The sequence below is a fragment of the Camelus ferus genome, chromosome 23, assembly GCF_009834535.1.
Source record: "Camelus ferus isolate YT-003-E chromosome 23, BCGSAC_Cfer_1.0, whole genome shotgun sequence".
Taxonomy (NCBI): domain Eukaryota; kingdom Metazoa; phylum Chordata; class Mammalia; order Artiodactyla; family Camelidae; genus Camelus; species Camelus ferus.
In genome coordinates this window covers 27,026,500-27,045,841 of record NC_045718.1, presented here as the reverse complement: position 1 = coordinate 27,045,841, position 19,342 = coordinate 27,026,500, and the positions used below count along the sequence as shown (strand labels likewise).

The window sequence follows — 19,342 nt, the reverse complement described above, 5'->3', positions numbered from 1 at the left end:
CGTTTAACAAAAGGATACTTTTTAAATCTATAGGTTCTGAAGGCTTCGCCCCTTGAGGAATTTTTCAGATCATTGTGGAGGTAGTGACTCTCCTCCTTTTGACATAATAAAGTAAAGGACAATTACAGAAGGATCAAAACCATGTTTGGTAACACTGAAAAAAATGAAAGGAGGAAGTCTCCTAAGAAGTCAGTCTCCCCAACTCAAGGATGGACCACATCCAAACTTAGATCCTTTGGCTGACGCCGCCCTCCTCATTTCAAAGGCTATAAGAAGCACAGGGAGAGATGGTGCCAGGAAGGGACTCAAGTCTCCTCTGTGACTCTCCAGTAAGAACACATCTTCCTTTCTTCATCCAGTCAATGAAGTAGCGTTACTTTAGCCTTTATTAGGAACCCTCTCTTCAGTTTCATTTGTGAAATGAAATGTCTCTATTTCTTTTAATTTTCCCTGAAGTCATGAAGACCAATCCTAGTTCTAGAGAGCACTGATTCCCTTATGATTTTCATTTGCTGACTTCTCTTTGTTTGGACATCCAAACGTCAAGTTCTTTGTTTAAACTAGGGGGCTCTCTGCAGATTATTATCTTTGACCCACAAGACACTCTGACCCTCAAGATCTTTTTCTGTTCTACTCCAAAATAATAATAACCACTCTCCATCTTTTCTTATATTTATGAGGGAGATTCTGTCCCTCATTTTTTAAATGTTGTAAATTACAGAGTAATTCAGAGGAAACGATTTTACTTTGCATTAGAATCTTTTGTGCCTCATGGCTCCTACTAATTAAAGCTCATAATGGGCAGGAACTATTATTATTATGTCTTTTATCATGTTCAGTCAAGAGCCTTTGACAACAATACATAATATGGAGTCTATGTGGATGTCGTGTATCTGTTACACTGTAGCATAATCACTATGTATACTTGTCTATCTTCCTAACTAAACTGTGTTTCATGTGACTTCCTACACCCAATAACTGGCACCTAGAACATAGGCAAAACATGATTTTGAATGAGACGTTGGTTGATTAAACTTTTGTTGGCTGGATGGACAGCACATTAACTTGTAAAACTAACCAGAACTCGAATAAATTTGAATTTACACAGGTTTACTCTCCCTGTCTTCTTTTGGCAGTCTTTAATCTGATTAAAATTTTCTCCATTTAATTATCTTTTCATTAATTAATCAATTTTAATTAATGAATCCATTTAATTAAGCTAACTTTTAAATGTTTCGTTTACAAATGAAAAGGGAGGGCAGGGAGGGGCTGGGAACCTGGGCGGGCGCCGGCCTCGCTCTGCGTTGGGTGTGCCTGGGCGCTGGCGCTCTGGTACGTCATAGGCTGCAAGTCAGTGGGCACCGAAATAGCCACAGAAACACGATGCTTCTGTGCTCTTTCTTTCCTAAATAACAGCAGCAGAGTGCTTTGGGGAGAGGTCGTGAGCTGCGTGGAGGAGGAAGTGGAAGTGCAATGCCTAAGGAGGTGGAGATGTTGGAACGAAAGGCCTGGGGATGCGGTGACGAGGGTCCAGAGCCCTGCTGCCTGCCGCCTTGACCTCGCTAGGGCACTTTCCTTCACTAGGAACGTCTAGGGGTTGAATTGCTTAATTTTTTTAAATATACTTTTATTGAAGTATAATAAGTTTATAATATTGTATCAATTTCTGGTGTACAGCACAATGCTTCAGTCATATGGGAACATACATATATTTGTTTTCATATTCCTTTTCACTGTAAGTTACTGCAAGATATTGAATATAGTCCCTGTGCTATACAGTGTGAACTTGTTTATCTAGTTTATGTATATTAGTTAGTATTTGCAAATCTCAAACTCCCAATTTATCCCTTCCCACCTTCTTCCCCCTGGTAATCATAAGTTTGTTTTCTATGTCTGTGAGTCTGTTTCTGTTTTGTAAGTAAATTCATCTTTTTTTTTTTAGATTCCACATATAAGTGATGTCATGTGGTATTTTTCTTTCTCTTTCTGACTTACTTCACTTGGAATGACAATCTCCAGGTTCACCCATCTTGCTACAAATAGCAGTATTTTATTCCTTTTTATGGCTGAGTAGTATTCCATTGTGTAAATTATACTACAGCTTCTTTATCCAGTCATCTGTCGATGGACATTATGTTGTTTCCATGTCTTAGCAATTGTAAATAGTGCTGTTGTGAACACTGGGGTGCACGTGTCTTTTTGAATTAAGGTTCCCTCTGGATATATGCCCAGGAGTGGGATTGCTGGATCAAAGGGAACCCTCCTACATGTAGTTTGATGCAGCCATTGTGGAAATCAGTATGAATTGCTTACTTTTTGAAATGCCTTCCAGCTCTAAATGATCTTGATTCTATGTGAAGCCAAAATAAACAAAATGGATATCTCCTTATGCATATGTTCTTCTAAATAACCCAGCAGGAAAGATGAGGCCTATGTTTCCAGCTCACTGCTTTAGGGGCACCAATTCACAAACTGTTCTCTGGTCTGAGAGACATTGTCTGAGTGCCTTGTGAAGGTGAGTGCAGTCATGTATGGGCCACAGTGCATACGTGTGAGAGACTGACAGACAGGACCGTGGGGAGGTCCTCGTGTTTGGTCTACTTTCCTGACTGTAGGAGAGCATGGCTCTCAGCACCATTCCATTCATGATCTGGTTGAGTCTATCATTTGCAAACCTCTACAATATTTTAGATGCAAATGTTTCCGTAACACTGCCTCTCCTGATTTCTTTTAAGAAGGAAGAAAAGAACTATCTGCATCCTTGTAACACTCCATTCCAAGAGGTGGATTCTTCACCTCTTTGTCCTTAATCCTACAGTGGCAGAGGTCTGCCTGCACTTTGTTGTTGTCATCTTTGTTTTTTTAATCTTAAAATGCTAGTCAAGAAAACTGACCAACAGCTTCAAAGAAAAAGAGTAAAAAGAATATGAAAACAAATACATGCCTGTATACAGATGACTCAAAACACTATGCTATACCCCAGAAATTGATACATTGTAAACTGACTATATTTCATTGACAAAAAAAAAAGAAAAGAAGGAGATGTGGTTAACACAGAAGCTGGTATTGGGGAGAACACTTAACAAGTCCAAAATGAAAATCTTAAGTGCCATTTGTCTGGAAAAGAGAGGGGCAGGAAGACAGATGTTTCTCTCGTTATGTATATTTGCAGACACCATCGCTGCTCTATGTCACCACCTGAGAGGCCAGTGCAGAGCAAGACAGCTGTGCATTACCTACTCTTGTGACTTCCCCCAGGACCCAGGGAAGGAAATAGTAGCTTGCATTTTTCCCCCTTTAATTTAGAGGCCATGGCTTTTAGAATAAAGATATTGAACAATCATTTGTTTCTAATGTCATGAGACAGACCTCCCTTTCCTTTCTTTCAGACCAGTATCTTACCCTGTTGCTCTTGGTGGGTAGATACTTTGGAAGCAGCTGAAAATGAAGCAGGGAAAATGGGCAATGTCAGGGTCAAATATGTATCTCCCTTCTTTTAGTCTATTTTGAAACATACATGTCATTTTTTTCCCCAGAGGCTCAACTAATTCATGCCAGGGTTTTGTTGTATGTTGGCATCTTTAGACATTGGTCATGACTTTCAGATTTTCTAATTCACTGAGAATATGAGCATCTTTTCCAGGCTCATTCAAGCCCACCCTTGATGGCTGGACTTGAGCAACTGACGGTCCAGGAAATGCTGCATTCTTGTGTGTGTTGGGCAGGATTTCCTGCAAAGGGTCAAGAAAACATATTTTCCCATGGCTTTGTTTCCCAAGCCCTTGGGTCCAACTGGAGACCCTGTTAGTTGCTGCCATGGCAATGAAGGAAGATGTGCAGGTCAGTCATTGGCACTGATGGTCACCATCCCAACAAAAGCAAGGGATAAGAAAAGGTGTTTCTGAATCTGTCCCTGAGGTCCCCACACTCTGCTCCCCTTCCATTCACCTACTTGGTAAAATGGGAAAACTGCACCTTGAACAAAATGGAAGCAACAAAATATGAACCAATATGCTGGAAGCGCATTTGGTTTATTAGCGCTCTTGCTTGATAGCATTTTTATGATACTTCTCCTTATGAATAGTAGGAAAGAATATCAGTGTGCAGGTAATGGGAGGAAAGGGTTGGAAATAACTCCGTGGATCTTGAAGTGATTGTCTCAGTCTTGCCTATAAGAAATACAGTTCTAAAAGTGTTAATGCTGATGTTGTGATGGGGAGTTGGAAGATGGACTAATGATCTAGAATGTGGGATGTCTGTCCCAGGTTTGGTACGCTGTCCAACATTGAGTTGGCAACAATAAAACTATCAACAGAAGCAGTGAGCAGAAAACCTTGGATATTTCAAGCTCCACAACCTGGAGCTTGCTCCCTGAACTGCAGGCTTCTGTCCGCTGGCTTGTCCCTGATCATTCAACCACTGTCTTCCTACTCCCTCGAGGCGCTTTAAGCATCTTGAACTTCTGTGACTTTACAGAATTTGTTTGTGGCGATTTGGAGATGGGCATCCTCAGTGAATACACTGGGGCCATTTGCTAGGTCAGTGTTTCCCAGAATGGCTCCATTGGGAAGCGACATTTCAAGGGCTTCCTTCCTTATGTCTGAGAACAACTCATTTGCTATGGTCCTGAGGGCAGAGTAGAGGTCAATACCCACCAGAATACTGGGGATTGGGAAGGCTGGTACCAAGGCTGAAAATGAAAGTAAGTTACATAGAAAAATATTCTCAGGAGGGTTGCATGTTAGTTCTTGACAAAGGACCTGCCTGGCTTTTAGCAAGAGTTAATGCTGATAATCTGTCAAACAAATAACAAAAGAAAACAAAAAGGAACCTGAGAACAGGCCAGAAATAGAAGGATCTTTCACTAGCATTATAGCAGCTTGGTGTTTCCTAGGTTGGAGAGGAAGATAAATCACCTGTCAAACCATCACTAATGGGACCCCGTGACACTCTTCTCTTGTCAATCAATAAAGTCACAAGAAGGAAGCTATGAGGCTAAGAACAGTGTTTAAGATAAACCCAAAAGGTCAGCAGTAAGGTCTCCAGTCTGGAGAACTCTCCATTAATACTATTAGGATGGAAAAAAAACAAACCTTATTTTTTATTCTCATGCACATTTTCAGAAATGCTGCTTAAATTAGGCAGTGATAAACTGACCTGGAATAATTTTACATGCATGTGCACTCACAGTAGTATCCTGGAATGATGACTGGAATAAAAAGCTAGATCCCATTCTCAGACAAGTTCTTAAGTCTGCATCTCCAGGAGCTTGGGTGAAGGGATGAGGCTGAGCAGCACTCAGTTTAATGCTTTCCATCCAATACATGTTCCAAATTCTGATTTTTTTCTACCAAAGTTACATAAAGAAATTTGCATTCTCATCATTAAAAAACCCACAAAATTTAGAAACTAAAGCAACCCAAGCAGTAGGCTATAAATGCCTAAAGGTGATTCCATTAATAAAAAGTACAAAACAGTCAAAACTCCTCTATGCTGTTACAAGTCAGGATAGTAATCACCCTTGTTTAGGGGGCTGTGGTTAAGGGACTACTGTGCTGGTCGCTTTCTGGGTTTTTCCAATCTGGGTGATGATTATATGAGTATATTCAGTTGTAATCATGTCAACTTACGTATACTTTTTGCACATATGTTAAATTTCAATTAAATTTTAAATAATTACCCAAAGGTAAGGTAAAAGTGAAAGTACAGGCATTCAGAGGGATTAGACACCAGGATCTGGCTGATAATTTGGAGAGAGTAAGATTGAAGCTGGAATTAGATGGATGGGAAGGATTTGAATCTGCGGAGCCAAACTCAGTCTTGAGACCAGAACAATTCCTAGCACACGGCAGGCTTTCAATAAATGGTTGTTAAGTAAGGGAGTGAATGAATGAATTAAATATGAACTCTTTCCAAACAAAATATTCAGTAACACAATTTTATAGATGAGGCAACTAGGTGAAGCTTCCAACGTGTCAGAGTCTAAACCTACCTCTCAGTGACTGCAGTATAGGAAGTCAGCTTGCTCTTGTGATGCAGTTTTTCTAAAGTTCAAGCCCTCCCATGATGTGCGAGTATATATGTATATATGTCTATTAACACTTAGCGATACACGTAATCTCCCACTTGGAGCCAATTTTTGTTTGGCAGGTTCACGCAAAGCTGTGAACTAGGCAGACACCTGACACACTCTCCAAACCGATACACAAGCTCATCCCAGATCCTGAACTCTCAAGGGCAGGGACCCTGTTTTTTCCATCTGTCATCACTAAGACCTGACACAGAGGCTGGCACACAATGAATGCTCAGAGAATTTCAGCCGAATGAATGAGCGAACCCGAGTCCTTTGTGCCGGCTGATCCCATCCCAAGATCTTGTTCCACCTCCTTTGTGGGCTCAATCGCTTAAGGCAAAAGCTAATGGATTTTTCCAGTGTTTGGGGCTGGAGAGTAGAGGATGGGGAAACATACAAGTCCTCGCCCGAGTCTGAGATTCCAAAGGTATCTGCCCTTAATGTGGTCATTGCAAGTCCAGGTCTGGTCCTCAGATTTGTAAGTCTAGGAAGCTGGTTATTTTATATTAGTTCACCCAGGAGTGATAGCCTCTGGAAAATGACTCACAAAAAACAACACACACAAACACTCAAAACTTGATTTTTAAGCAAGAATCTGGAAGCAAATTTGCACTTAAGATGAGAACATTCACATCATGTCATCAGTACTTTTTACTTCTAGTCCAGAAGTTTTCTTGAGAAATTAAATTAGCCTGAGACGGTTGTTTGGTGAATATGGTCAGAGCAAAGGGAGCTGGGTGATCGGCTGAACATGGGTTTAAATTTTATGAAACACCTACTGTATGTCAAGCACTGTGACAGATTCTAGGTGCTTTCACATGTTATCTCACTCAACCTTATTTAACCCTCACAACAATCTTGTATAATTAATGTTCTCATGTTATAGGTTAGTTAATCAAGGCTCAGAGTGGTTCATTGATATTCCTAGCATCTCCATTGAGTGTAAATAGACAAGCAACAAGTATTTACAATATGAAGGCATAAAATAGCCAGTAGAAACCTGTTCCCCAGCAAACAAGTAGTAGAGATATAAATTGAACCCAGGTCCTCTGATCTCAAGTTCATTACTCTTGAGATTGTGATAGCCTGGCATGCTCATGGACAATAGAAAAGCTGACCTGCCAGCTAGATTGGAATATCTCTATCAAGGGACTCCTTCCCACAGCTAGTGGTAGAGATACATTGACAAGTTATTTTTCTCAGGTATGCATTCATTCATTTCTTCAGTAGGTTTTCCAGTGAACACTCATTATGCAACCAGCACCACAGTTCACTGTTCTGAGATCGATGGTATGGAAAGCCCAGTAACTGCTGTTTTGCATGGTTGTTATAAGTAATAACTATTGTCAGGACAAAGAGATTAAAGACACAGTTCCTGACCACCAGCAACTCAGTCCAGTGGGGGAAAGACAAGAAACCAAGTAAATATGGCATGGTTTCCTAGGGAATTTGCCTTGGACAAATTTGGTTTGCTCTAACAAAGTGCCGTAGACTGACTGGCTTATAAACAACAGAAATTTACTTCTCACAGTTCTGGAGGCTGGAAGTCTGAGATCAGGGTGCCCATATGGCCAGGTTCTGGCAAGAGCTCTCTTCCCAACCGCAGACTGTGGCTTTACGTTGTGTCCTCCCAAGGCGGAGAGCAGAGAGGGGATGATCACAACTCTTATAAGGGAACTAATCCCATTCATGAGGGCTTCACCCTCATGATGTCATCTCTAACCCTAATTACCTCCCACAGGTCCCACCTGTGGCAGGGTTTCAACCAATGAATTTTGGAGGGACACATTCAGTCCTTAACAGAATTCATGGATGAGCCTTTAGAGAATATTATTTTTCTGTTGTTTTGCCTTTCAATGACTTTGATAGTTGCTTTTATTTTTTAAAAAAATCATGTTTAATATCAACCTTGTTGTTATGGTACCATTTTGCTTCTCATAAATGCAAGCAATGCTATGGAACATGGTCATGTGAGGCAAAAATCATCATCACCCCCATGATACAGCAATGAGATTAGTTTCCTATAGATAATAATGAAAGGAAATATACCCTGGCATCTCTGCCTTTTTAATCAGGCCCAAGTTAAGTTGGGGGAAATGTCATGGAAAAGAAACAATTGATTAAGTCTTCTGCATCTTTGTTTCTACTTTTACTACTGACCATCATGGGATACAAAAGCCACAGAGTTCTTATGTGGCCCAGATCCTCCCAGTGGAAATACAAATCCCATTAAACTGTCCATCCTCTCAGCACATCAGGCAAGCTAGATATTTTCGGCTGGAACCTTACCAAAATGTGGCTGTGCCTCTATAAACACAAAAAACATTGTTTTCATTCATCTATCAAAGCTGCTTATAATATTTCTAAGGAAAAGAAGCCACATACAATTATGAAACCAAGTGTCCTGGAAAATATTTAAAAGGCTTCTAGTTTGGATGAGAGAAGGAATATTGAAACTGTATCCCTGACATACAAAGTCATCTATTCCAGAATCACCAGCACTTCTTTCAATCATTTCTTTTAGCCATTTGAAGAAGGTCATGGAAGATTTGGCTAATATGCCATTGCCCTTGAAGACAGTTACTGACATCTTTCAATGCATCTAACTCTTGGCTTTTGTCCATTAAGTACACTCCGATACAAGAGAACTCTTGTATTGTTAGTCCCTTTTGGAACGTCAGAGGCCATTGACATCTCCCAAATTGCTAAAAGTTTCTTTGCCAAACAAAGGTCTGATCTGGACGCAAAATCTTGGTACTGTACTTGTTGAACTGATGAAGCACATGCTATGCTTGGCATCAACTTGGTTTGGCTTCTATGGTAAATAACGAAACACAACATACCATTGTGTCTCATTGCTTTTGGCATTGGCATGCACTCACATCTAAGACTTGGCCAACAGTTTTGAAATTGTGTCCACTACTGTGTAAAATGTATCAATTTCATCAGCGTCAGAGCCTTGATTATCCATTAACTATGTGTAATGGAGAAGAGATACTACTCAAGAGACTTTGTTAAGGAAGTGGAGAATATGGCATTCCTCCTTTACCCATATAAAGTCAGTTTCTCCCCAGATCGCAAGTCTTAAAGTATTTGGCTGAAACCCAGGCAGAAGTTATTTGTTATTGTTTGCTTGTTTGCATTGAGAAGAAAGAAAGGCTTTCTTTCAGAGCACAGAGATTATTCATGGGCTTGAGTTACCTGGTAGATTTTTTTTTTCATGATAACAATATTAATCTTTCCATTCGAGGCCCTACCATCATCACATGGTTGCTACCACTCTGGAGGAAGAGAATGAAGGCAGACAATTACATAAACTTGCCAGTTCTGGAGGAAGTGTTTCTGTAGGTTGAAGTCAAAAGGGCCAAAACTAATGAATGTCTTTGAAAAAGATAATCTGTTGGGTGGTAGTTAGCCCCCCAGAATGGCCCTCCATGAGGGTCACCTCCTCACTGTCATGTCCCCTCCTACAATAAGTAAAGATGATCCATGTAATCAATACAATATTACAGATATGCTGGCGTGTAATTTCTGATGCTAGGTCATAAATGAAATCTGGCTTCTGTATTTATTTATGTTGATTCTTATGAGCTTCCATTTCTAAGTGTGCTATTTCATGACATTACACTCCCAAACAGGAGGTGCATCTTCTCTGAGGCTTATTGCTCCCAGTACACCAGGTACCTGGAATCCACAAGAAGGAAGTCCGGGTAACCAGTAAAGGGGTTGGGGAAAGACAAAAGGTGGCTCCAGCAACCGGTGACGCACTTGGGGATGCTGTCTAGCAACACAGCATTGTGGGAATTTCCTCCGTCTGCTCTGACGTTGCCCAATTGTGCCTGCTCCTCCGTCTGGGAGAAAATCTGTTCAAGAAGAACCACTGAGACTAAGCTTTAGGGTCAGGATTTTATAAATCTACTTTTAGTGTAAAACATGATCAAATTTTGTCTAGATATGAGGAAAAGAATTTTTGATCTTTCTCCTAGGCTGAAAGCTATTTTATACATTCAAGCTTCACATTTTACTTTCCTTTATTAATTAGCAGGGGCCTCTGCATTAACATAGGATCATTAATTTATGATCTAGTGAATCTTGTGTACCTCTAACTTCCCTGATGAAAGAGAATGAAACAAAAAGGAACCGTTTGATCAAGGCTTCTCCCACAGATTTAAAAGATGGCCCTTGAATAACATTAAAGATATTGATTTTGCTTTTGTCTTCTTAGTTTGTTGTGAGATAAACATATTAACCAAAAATGGAGGCATTAAAATTTAGATTTTGTATTACTACTTGCTAAATCATTAACATGAAAGCGTGTTGTCATTCTCTTCAAATTCTAAATAAAACCAAATGTCAGTCATGCCAACCCAAGGTGTACCATTCTTGAAATTCAAATCACAACTTCCTCTGAGGGACTGTCATTAAAATATAATTAAAATGATAAATAGTTTTGTTACACTTACTCATTTGGGGCACAGTCTCATCCTTCCATATCCTTTTTCTTCTCTGTCTGGGTATGAGTTTTAGTGAGTTTTCCTGGTACAGCATTCTGGCGTCATTAGTCAGTCATTAATTCCAAATAGAATCCTCAGAAACAAAAAGAAACATGAATAACAAGTGTATTAGTTTCTTCTTGCTGCTGTAACAAGTTACTATAAACTCAGGGCTTTAAAACAACTGTTGCCTTATGGCTCTGGAGGGCTGAAGTCTGACCCAGGCCTCACTGGACTAAAATCATGGTGTCCACAGGGCTCTGTTCCTTTCTGGAGAGTTCAGTGGACAGTCCACTTCCTTGCCTTTTCCAGGTTATTGAGGCCACGGCATTCCTCGGGTCATGACTTCCTTTCTCCATTTTCAAAGCCAGCAACAGTGAGTTGAATCCTCATACCACATCTCTCTGACCCTTTCTCTGTAGTCACATCTCCCTCTGACTCTTCTGCCTCCCTCTTTCACATTTAAGGATTCCTGTGATTACTTTGGGTCACCTGAATAATCCAGGATACCCTCCCCATCACAAAACACTTGATTTAATCACATCTGTGAAGGGTTTTTTGTTTGTTTGATTTTTGTGGGGTTTTGTTGTGTAAAATAACATAGTCACAGTTCTAGGGATTAGGGTTTGGGCATACGTGGGGACCGTTATCCTGCCTCCCACAACAATTTTTAGCCTGTCTAAAAATAACATTCCAACATTCATTTAGACTGCAGTGCATTCTTCCTCCTAAAAAATTGTGTTTTATAAGTTATAAGAAGCAAATGGATCCCCAGGTCTGCACTCACTAAACTTATCAGAGACAGAAAAACCATACGTAAACAGACCACGGCTGCTGATGGCAGAAGTAACCGCTTTCTTTGCAGTGAACTTCCCTCTGATTTGACCATAAAAAGAAGAGCAGGGAGTGCACAGTCCATGAAACGGCACTCTCTGGAGAGACCAGGCAGTTCACAGTAGAATTACTGTTGCTGTTTTTAAGATTCCATTGCAGTACAATGCATTAGTCCTGTAAGTGTTACTGTTATATTTAGAAATTTTTATTTTTAAGAATATTTGATCCATAGGGAAGAAATATATGTCTTGAATTTGTTACACATGAAAGAAATAGAAAGGGTGGCCAAAATTTCTTTCCCTTTGGCATCATTTTAGTCTCTTTCCCTAGAGACAGGCATATACAGATCCACATTTGGGATTATGTTAACCATTTTCTTCCCAATAGTCATTATTTAGGGACTTGACCAAGCAATACATTTCTTAACCATGCCCTTTTTCTAATAATATGTTTAACATGTTTCATATGCAAAGTCATGTGTTCTTAGTTGCATGATGTATAATTGGTATTCTATAAAATTAGAGAGGTTGCATAACTCCAACGGTATGGTATTTGTTCATTAATATACATATATGAAATTATATGTAATTGTCTATTTGAAATAAACATGAAAATCATTCAATTTTGATGAGATTAGGAAAAAAATCAAAATGAAATAGCTGCAATTACAAAGGACACTTGTTTAACCAGCCAAAAGTTTCTGTTAAATATACATTCCATATGTGTATGTAATATACCTGAAAATGCTACCTGGCATTCCCAATGTGACATAAGATGAAACAGTGTCCTTTTGGGATTCTCAGACAGAAATCAAAGCAAAAGTCAGTAAAGAAAGATTTATTTCTCTGCTGGGCAAATGGTACAGATTTCCTTTTGATGCTCAATGGTTTCCAATACAGTTAGAAGGAGCTCTGGTGTTGCAAACTCCACCCTTGATCATAAACATAAAGTTACAATGAGGAGAAATGTAAGACATGTGCAGCCCACATTTCTATTCCTATAAAAGTATCTCGGACAAATGAGAAGGAAAGAGTGTTTTTTCAAATCCTACAGGTGGTTTCAGTTACTCAGTATGTTTGTCTAATTGCTCAGCTGTTACCTACACAATATTGAAAGAAGATATTCTTTTGTAAAGTTTCTTAATCAGCGTCCTGATATTGCCCGCATCCTCTTCAGCATAAATCCTCATTTTTTTTTTTTGCATACAAAAAGCTGAATTATGCCACGTTCTTGTTTTACCCTTTGCCATCCAGTCTCAAGAAGCTGGACCTGACAAGCATAGCATTAAAAAAAAATGGGCAGGGGACTGCCACCAGCTGTTGCTAATGAAACAACTGTAGCTCCTGCATTGGTGGCTTCATTCTCTAACTTCCTATCTCCGTGGTGCTGGCAGTGATTGGGAGGGGGGGTACAGGGGCATTTCTCTCTCTCGAGGGAGACAATGAGAATATTAATATTAATGCAATACCTGCTCCTTCAGATGGGAATGGATAAGATGAAATGATTTAAAGAAGGCTTGATCAATCATTCCACTTCTTGGCAAGAAAATGATGCCTTTGCATGTAAGAAAGAACATCTGGGGAGAATCCCAGTGGTTAAAAGAACTGGGTGGTTGGGAACCAAAAATTCACCTCCTAATAGAGTTAGATACCCCCCTCCCAACCCCCTTTGGGACTTCTGGCCCTGCAAGGGGGCAAAAGCAAAACTTTGAAATGCTTCACTTGAAAATATGTGCTTACATTTCAGCACTCTTTTTGTGACCTCGCTGTGTACTGATTTATGAGCAGGGTCTAGGAAGGCATCTGGGGAAGCTGGGCAACTTGTCTGATTCTGAAGAAAGGGTGGCCACCCTGGGAGCCTCTGACTCTGTGACCCCACATCTGGCCCACAAAACTTTCTGCTCCCATGGCGGCTTGAGAAGTGTTTGCAACCAAGAGCTTTTTGGAGCAATGTAGACAGTAAGCCAAACCTTTCAAGTATGGGAGAGCCAAGAGGCTGCTTCTTGCCTATGACAGAGCACTAGCAAGGCTGCAGCTCAAAGGACTGTGCCCACGGCAGAGAGACACGGGTCTCTTAAGACATTAAATATTTCAAGATTTTGCTACCGACAGCACAGTGGAGCCTTGTGCAGGAGACAAAGATGTGTGGCCTCAGGGAGGGGGTGGGACCCTCTGCTCCTTTTACTGTTCTCTCTCTGAATAGTGGTGACCCTGCATGGAGACATTTGTGACCTGCATCCCCCTTGCCAGATGCCAGATGGCCATTAGTTAACCAGTGACATTCCTGCCCCCGTCATCCACTCTCCCAGCTCTGGGAATTGGGGCTGGGGGTACAGGGCAAGGTGGGGCTCACCAGCGCAAAATCAGCACAGGAGACAAATGTGGAAGATGGCAGAAAGGCAAAGGCACCCAACTCCAAGTCAGAATGAAGAAGAGGGAGGTATTCAAAGGGAATCTTCCAGCCTAGCATGAGTTTTAGAGACCACAGTCGCACAGTTGTAAGGACACAGCCCATCTTCCCCAAGAGCATCCACTCACACAGAGCTCACTCCCCAGTCTTTATGTCTGTTTGTGATACCTTAACTAGATGCCCCCCTAAAACACCCTTGGTACCTTTAATATGTGAGGCTCAGCCTGGGACTGCCATCTGCGTCCCTGGCAGGACAACCAGGGAACCACTCTATCAGTTACCACTGTTCCTGGCCCTCTCTCCTTGTCTCTTAGTCCCTCCTGTTCCTTACCTTATCAATATGCTATTCTTTGATGTTGTATTCTTGCAAAGTATTTAAAATATCACGAACATCATCCAGGAGCACTTTCATATGTCCGTTTGTACATGATGTGACATTTCTTGTTTAAAGAGAATTTCCTTGTTTCCTCCTTTGGAATGTAAGCTCCACACTGTCGCTGAGTTCCCAGTGCCTAGAAATGGCATTTAGGTGCTTAATCCATACTTGTTGGCTGAATGAATTAATGAATGAATATAAGTCAATTGTCTACCGTCTAAGAGCATAGAGCCTAAGAAAGTGCACATTTGACCAAAGGCAGAAGGCTGACATATAACCAGGCAGTAAAAACTGGCCAAGTTCCATTTCAAAGGATGATGATTGATTCCACTAACTATTATTGTTCCGTTTTTGGACCACAAGCAGGTGAGATGCTTCAAAATCCTTCATGGAAACATGCATCCACTACACGTGATTTCTAAAGAAACACTATTCTACTCTTTAGTACATTATGTTATTGCTATGGAAACAGCAATATTTTAAAGAACACTGGAACTTTCCAAATACAGTATTTATTCTTCTTGTACCAGCAAAATAATGTGTTTCGCCCAAGAACTTGTTAGATGGCCTGCAGCTAAATATAAAGAGACAGATTCTCATCATGTGTAAGTCTATGGGAAAATTTGGACACAAGCTTTTCCAGATATATTTTAAAATAAACTCAGTGCTAAACTCTAGACATAATTGGGGACTTCAATGAAACACTTAATATGTTAGATTTGTTTTTCAGTTGGAAAAACTATTTATACTTGAACCCCAGAACCACCCCCTGCAGGATGGCAAGCTGGCATTGCCTTTGAATTTTCAGAGAATTTTCACTTCACTTGTTACTTTCGTCTCTTAGTTCGTCAATACCTCTGTCATGCTCAGCTGGCCAGTGTGGCCCTGGCTCTCCTGGACTGGCATCAAGTTTTTGCCAAAAGGTTATGAGAAAAAGTGTACCCCCCTATCTAGGCTCTAATGGCACAAGAAAGAGGAACCAGGTGGGACTGGATGAGTGTTATCAAAGGTCACTCAATTCTAGTTCACACACATGGATGTTCAGTAAGTACCCACTGACAATATCCACTTGTACAATTTTGCCTTCCTTACTGATCTGTTTCTAAAGCAAACCTAGATGGATGCATTTTAAAAACCTCTCTTTCCGCTGATAAAAAAGTGGGAGCAATCTGTTAGGATGTACAATTCCAGCATTGTGGTGATCATAATTTCTACCTCATATTATGTGCAAAACTGATATTGTTTTAGCATTTATTTTTAGTCCAAATAGGTTATCCATGTGCAGAGGTGGTAACACTTCTTTCCTAGTGATGGAAGGAAGATAGACTAGATGCCAGCAAGACCTGGGTTTGGCCTCTACCTTTGCCACTTGTGAGCCTTCTGCCACTGAGCAAATCACTGCCTCCCTCAGCCTCCCTCACTACCCCAACTTAGCAGGTTACTCAAATGAGAACATACACAAAGAACCTAAAATAGGTCTCAGCAAACACGCATTCTCTTCCTGTCCTTGGTAATATAAAATAACCATTGCATTTCTCTTTATTTTTATCAGCCTGTTAAAGTGCAAGTGTCTTTAAAGCTTCCAGCAGTTATAAGATATTAGAGTCATGTTTCCATGGACATAGTTCACTTAAACCAAATATTTCTCCTGTTAGTAATTTAGTTGGGGTAAAAGATAAGACATATTTCACACAATGTATTGCTGGCATTATTATAATTTGTAATTATGCGACATCTTCTATGCAAGAGCTCAGAGGGCTTAACAAATAAAAATTTTTGCAATCTATATAGATATACTTCAATATATTTCATTTCAAGTAAACTGATGATAACAAATTAAGTGATTTGCACATGATTTTATACTACTTTGGTAACAATGTAAGAGGAAAGGCAAAACTTTTCTATTCTATCTATACTGCATGGATGGCAGGTACCTGCTGTATATTCCCCACTCGCCTCTTCAGTGACCTCACCAGCCGTCACACATTGACCGCAACACTATTTCATGTTGATCCTCAGAATTTTTAACACAAAGCTCCAAGCAGCTACCATCAAGCAAGCAGAGTTGGTTTATTAGTTTAAGTCTATTTGACTTTCTTGAATTAGACTATTTTCCAAGTGTTGTCTACGTTAGGAATGAATTCACAAAAGGTAGCAAGAGCTTCATTTGAATGCTTCCTTGCTATTATTTTCTAATGTTCACTAAAATGTATCCTTGAAAATTTACTTACTTGTCAGTTTTAATTGGAGCTGGCACAATTAAATGCTCAATATATTAATTCTCAGGGAAACAAAATTTGCTGAAAATCCTCCCTCCCTCTTATTCAAAGAAAATAGTAACTATTTAGTTCTCCAACACGTCCCTCAAACCCAGCAAGGGCATCCATCTTTTTGCTTACTGTGTTTCAGTACTGATCCCTTGCTCCTTCCATTTGCTCCATGGCCTGGCTCCATCATGTTTCCTCCGTCTTCGTGTTTCTTTTTCCTGGATCTTCCCCTACTGAGATTTTTAGAGGCAACCACCATCCTGTCTGGTTCCACTGTAAGTGCGTGATTCTAATTTCAGCCGGGCCCTCAGGACTGCTCAGCAATTCTTCCACATAACCAGAGTTGGCCTCTTTCCCCATTGATTTCATCAGAGGAGTCTGAATCTTCATCAGTCTCAGCCTTCACCCCCTGGCTCCTTCGACTCAACAGATGCCAAGCTGCCATAGGGAACACAGACGCCATTAGGTATGGACTCCCAGCTCCCCTGAGCTCTGCCCGAACCCCTGCACACACTTGTTCTTGGCTCCACCTCATCTTATTTCTCCACAACGTCCCTCCCCTTGGCCCCGTGCCCCACACCTGATCCAGAACTCTACGACTCTATGCCATTGTTTTCCCACCCCTCCCCCAACACACCTTTAAAATAGTTTCTTGGACCGATGCCCCGAGCCTAGAAATGAGATCAAGAGTATTCCCCACCAAAAATAAACAAGCAAGGAAGCAAGCAACAAGGCACTTTCTTTGAACTTGAGCCTGACCCTGGTGCTTCATCCCACCCCTGTGCTTTCTCCTCATGCTCCCTCTGCCTGAGGGAAAACCTACCTATTTCTGTACATCCAAACCCTGCCTATTCCATAAAACTCAAACCAAATGCATTTTCCTTTCCCACCTCCCCAAATGCAAATAGTGATTTGCTTCCCTGAACTTGCCTATCAACCTGTGCCTGTCTTACCAAGAGCACCTCTTCTCTCTGGTGGTGTCCTACGTTTCTGTGTGCCCTCTTAACTACTGGAAGTTAAACAAGGTCAGAAACTGTGTCTGAGTGTCTTCGTATTCCCCAAAGTGCCCAACACATGCCTATACACTGTCGGTTGTTTTAGAGAGATTAGGACTCTGAGGCAGGAAGCTGTTAGAGACACGCCTCACATCGCAAAGCAGGCAAATTACAAAGTTGTCACTGAAACTGTTCTCTTTCAACTCCTCATACAAGCCTTGTGGTCTTAAGAAGTTCATGGCAACTAGGTCAAAATTACATCATTTTTGTGGTCTGTAGCAAGTTTCTTTAAATGTCTATTTTCCAAAGGCTTTTCAAACACTTGTGTTTCATGTTGCACATAAATAAATGTTGAATGAATGAGTAAGAGAGTAAGTTTTCGATGATGACAACCATAAAACTTAAATTTGTTAAGGGTAGAAAAATCAGGAGTGTTTTGGCGAGAGGGAACCCCCGGGGGACCAGGCTATGGACTCAAGACTGCTAGCAAAGAGAAGAGTTGCCCCTCTGGCCAGCTGCGAGGCTGCATTCTTTTTGTCGTGCTCCGTTTCCACATTTAGGATTTCGACAGTTTAAAACATTTTGAAAATTACAATGTAAGTGGCCTTTGTTTTCTGAATTTGGTTGTCAAATGCTGATCTTAAAGGTCTGAGATAAAATTATTACCTGTCAGAGGGGAATATTAGGAGATGATTTACTTTCTGTTCCCAAATTTCATACTGAGGAAGCATCTTCAGACGTTGAGCCAGGAGAGCAATTCGGACAATTAAAGAAAACAGGTCAAGACCACTTTATTACCCACTTTCCACGAGGCCAGGTGGAATGTAAATTTCCACATGGGTACAGTTGGAGACATCTCTGCCGAAGAGAATTCGGGCTCCTTTGCTGCTTTTCAAGTTATTTATGCTAATTGATGCTCACCTGGATCTAAGTTTTATTATGTTTGACAATGATAGGATTATGTAAAAATCTCATGGCACCACACGTATTTTCAGGAGATCAAAGTACAACCTCTGGATAATAAGCAGGTTGTCAATGCTGAGGAATGTACACTTTGCTATGGGTGGTACGTTTTGTGATTCTGAATAGAGCTGGTTTAAAACATTCACTTGAACCCAAAAGAAGAGTCTATTATCCAAAGAGTATAAGCATTCTATTGCATCTTAAGAGAGAGAGAGAAAAGAGGTTTAGTAGCAGACAAGAAAAGGAGTGTTAGTTAGCCCTCAGCTAGAATTTCCAGTAATTGCCTCGCTGAAAAGGCTCTAAATAGAGTAATCACATAACGGTAAACTTAATGGTATAAAGAAATGATGGAGCACATTTAAGTGGGACAACTGAAGACTGGATGTATTTGTTTTTCATTCCCCACTGAAAGGCAGGGGCTGTGTTCTGTTATCCGTGGGAAGGAGCTACAGGATTGAATATGGAGATTAAAATACATCGTAATAGCTTTAGTCAAATGAACAGATTTTATATATAAGAGGGATCTGTAAGCATAATTTAAGGAATGTTTTGCATCGAAATGAAGAATCAGCTACAACTCCAGTTCCCAAATACCTTATACAACTTGTCTGCCCAAGATGGATATTTTAATCTCTAATTTATTAAAAGATGAAATGTTGGAATGTTGGATAGATTGAAATCATTTGTCAGATCACGAAGTCCTCATAACATTTCTCAGCCTTAATAACACATCTGCTCTTAGAATGTGGTCTCTTGATAATAGCTGTCTGAAAGTGTCTGAATTTAGGGATTATTTGAGACAACAGATTTCCTTCTATTTGGAATCGAATGAGGCATCTGCTCCCTCACCGTTAGCTTTGTGCGATAGTCTCAAGGCATTCATAAAAGGGCAGATCATTTTGAACATTATGAGGAGGAAAAAAAGATCTTTG

The 19,342-nt window shown here is 40.5% G+C and overlaps 1 long non-coding RNA gene across 2 annotated transcripts in view; it reads right to left on the bottom strand.

The window, feature by feature from the left end:
* The window catches only part of LOC116659252, a 50,242-nt gene extending 33,100 nt beyond the window's left edge, over nt 1–17,142 (bottom strand). Inside the window, exons 1-4 of one of the 2 annotated variants that reach the window (XR_004314489.1) lie at nt 16,585–17,142; nt 14,141–14,321; nt 10,537–10,660; nt 7,715–9,936 (exon numbers count right to left, since the gene is read on the bottom strand). This is a non-coding gene — a long non-coding RNA (uncharacterized LOC116659252). Of the gene's footprint in view, nt 1–7,714; nt 9,937–10,536; nt 10,661–14,140; nt 14,322–16,584 lie in introns of those variants that run through there. The other variant, XR_004314490.1, reaches the window with a different exon arrangement.
* Between the last annotated feature and the right edge of the window lie 2,200 nt (nt 17,143–19,342).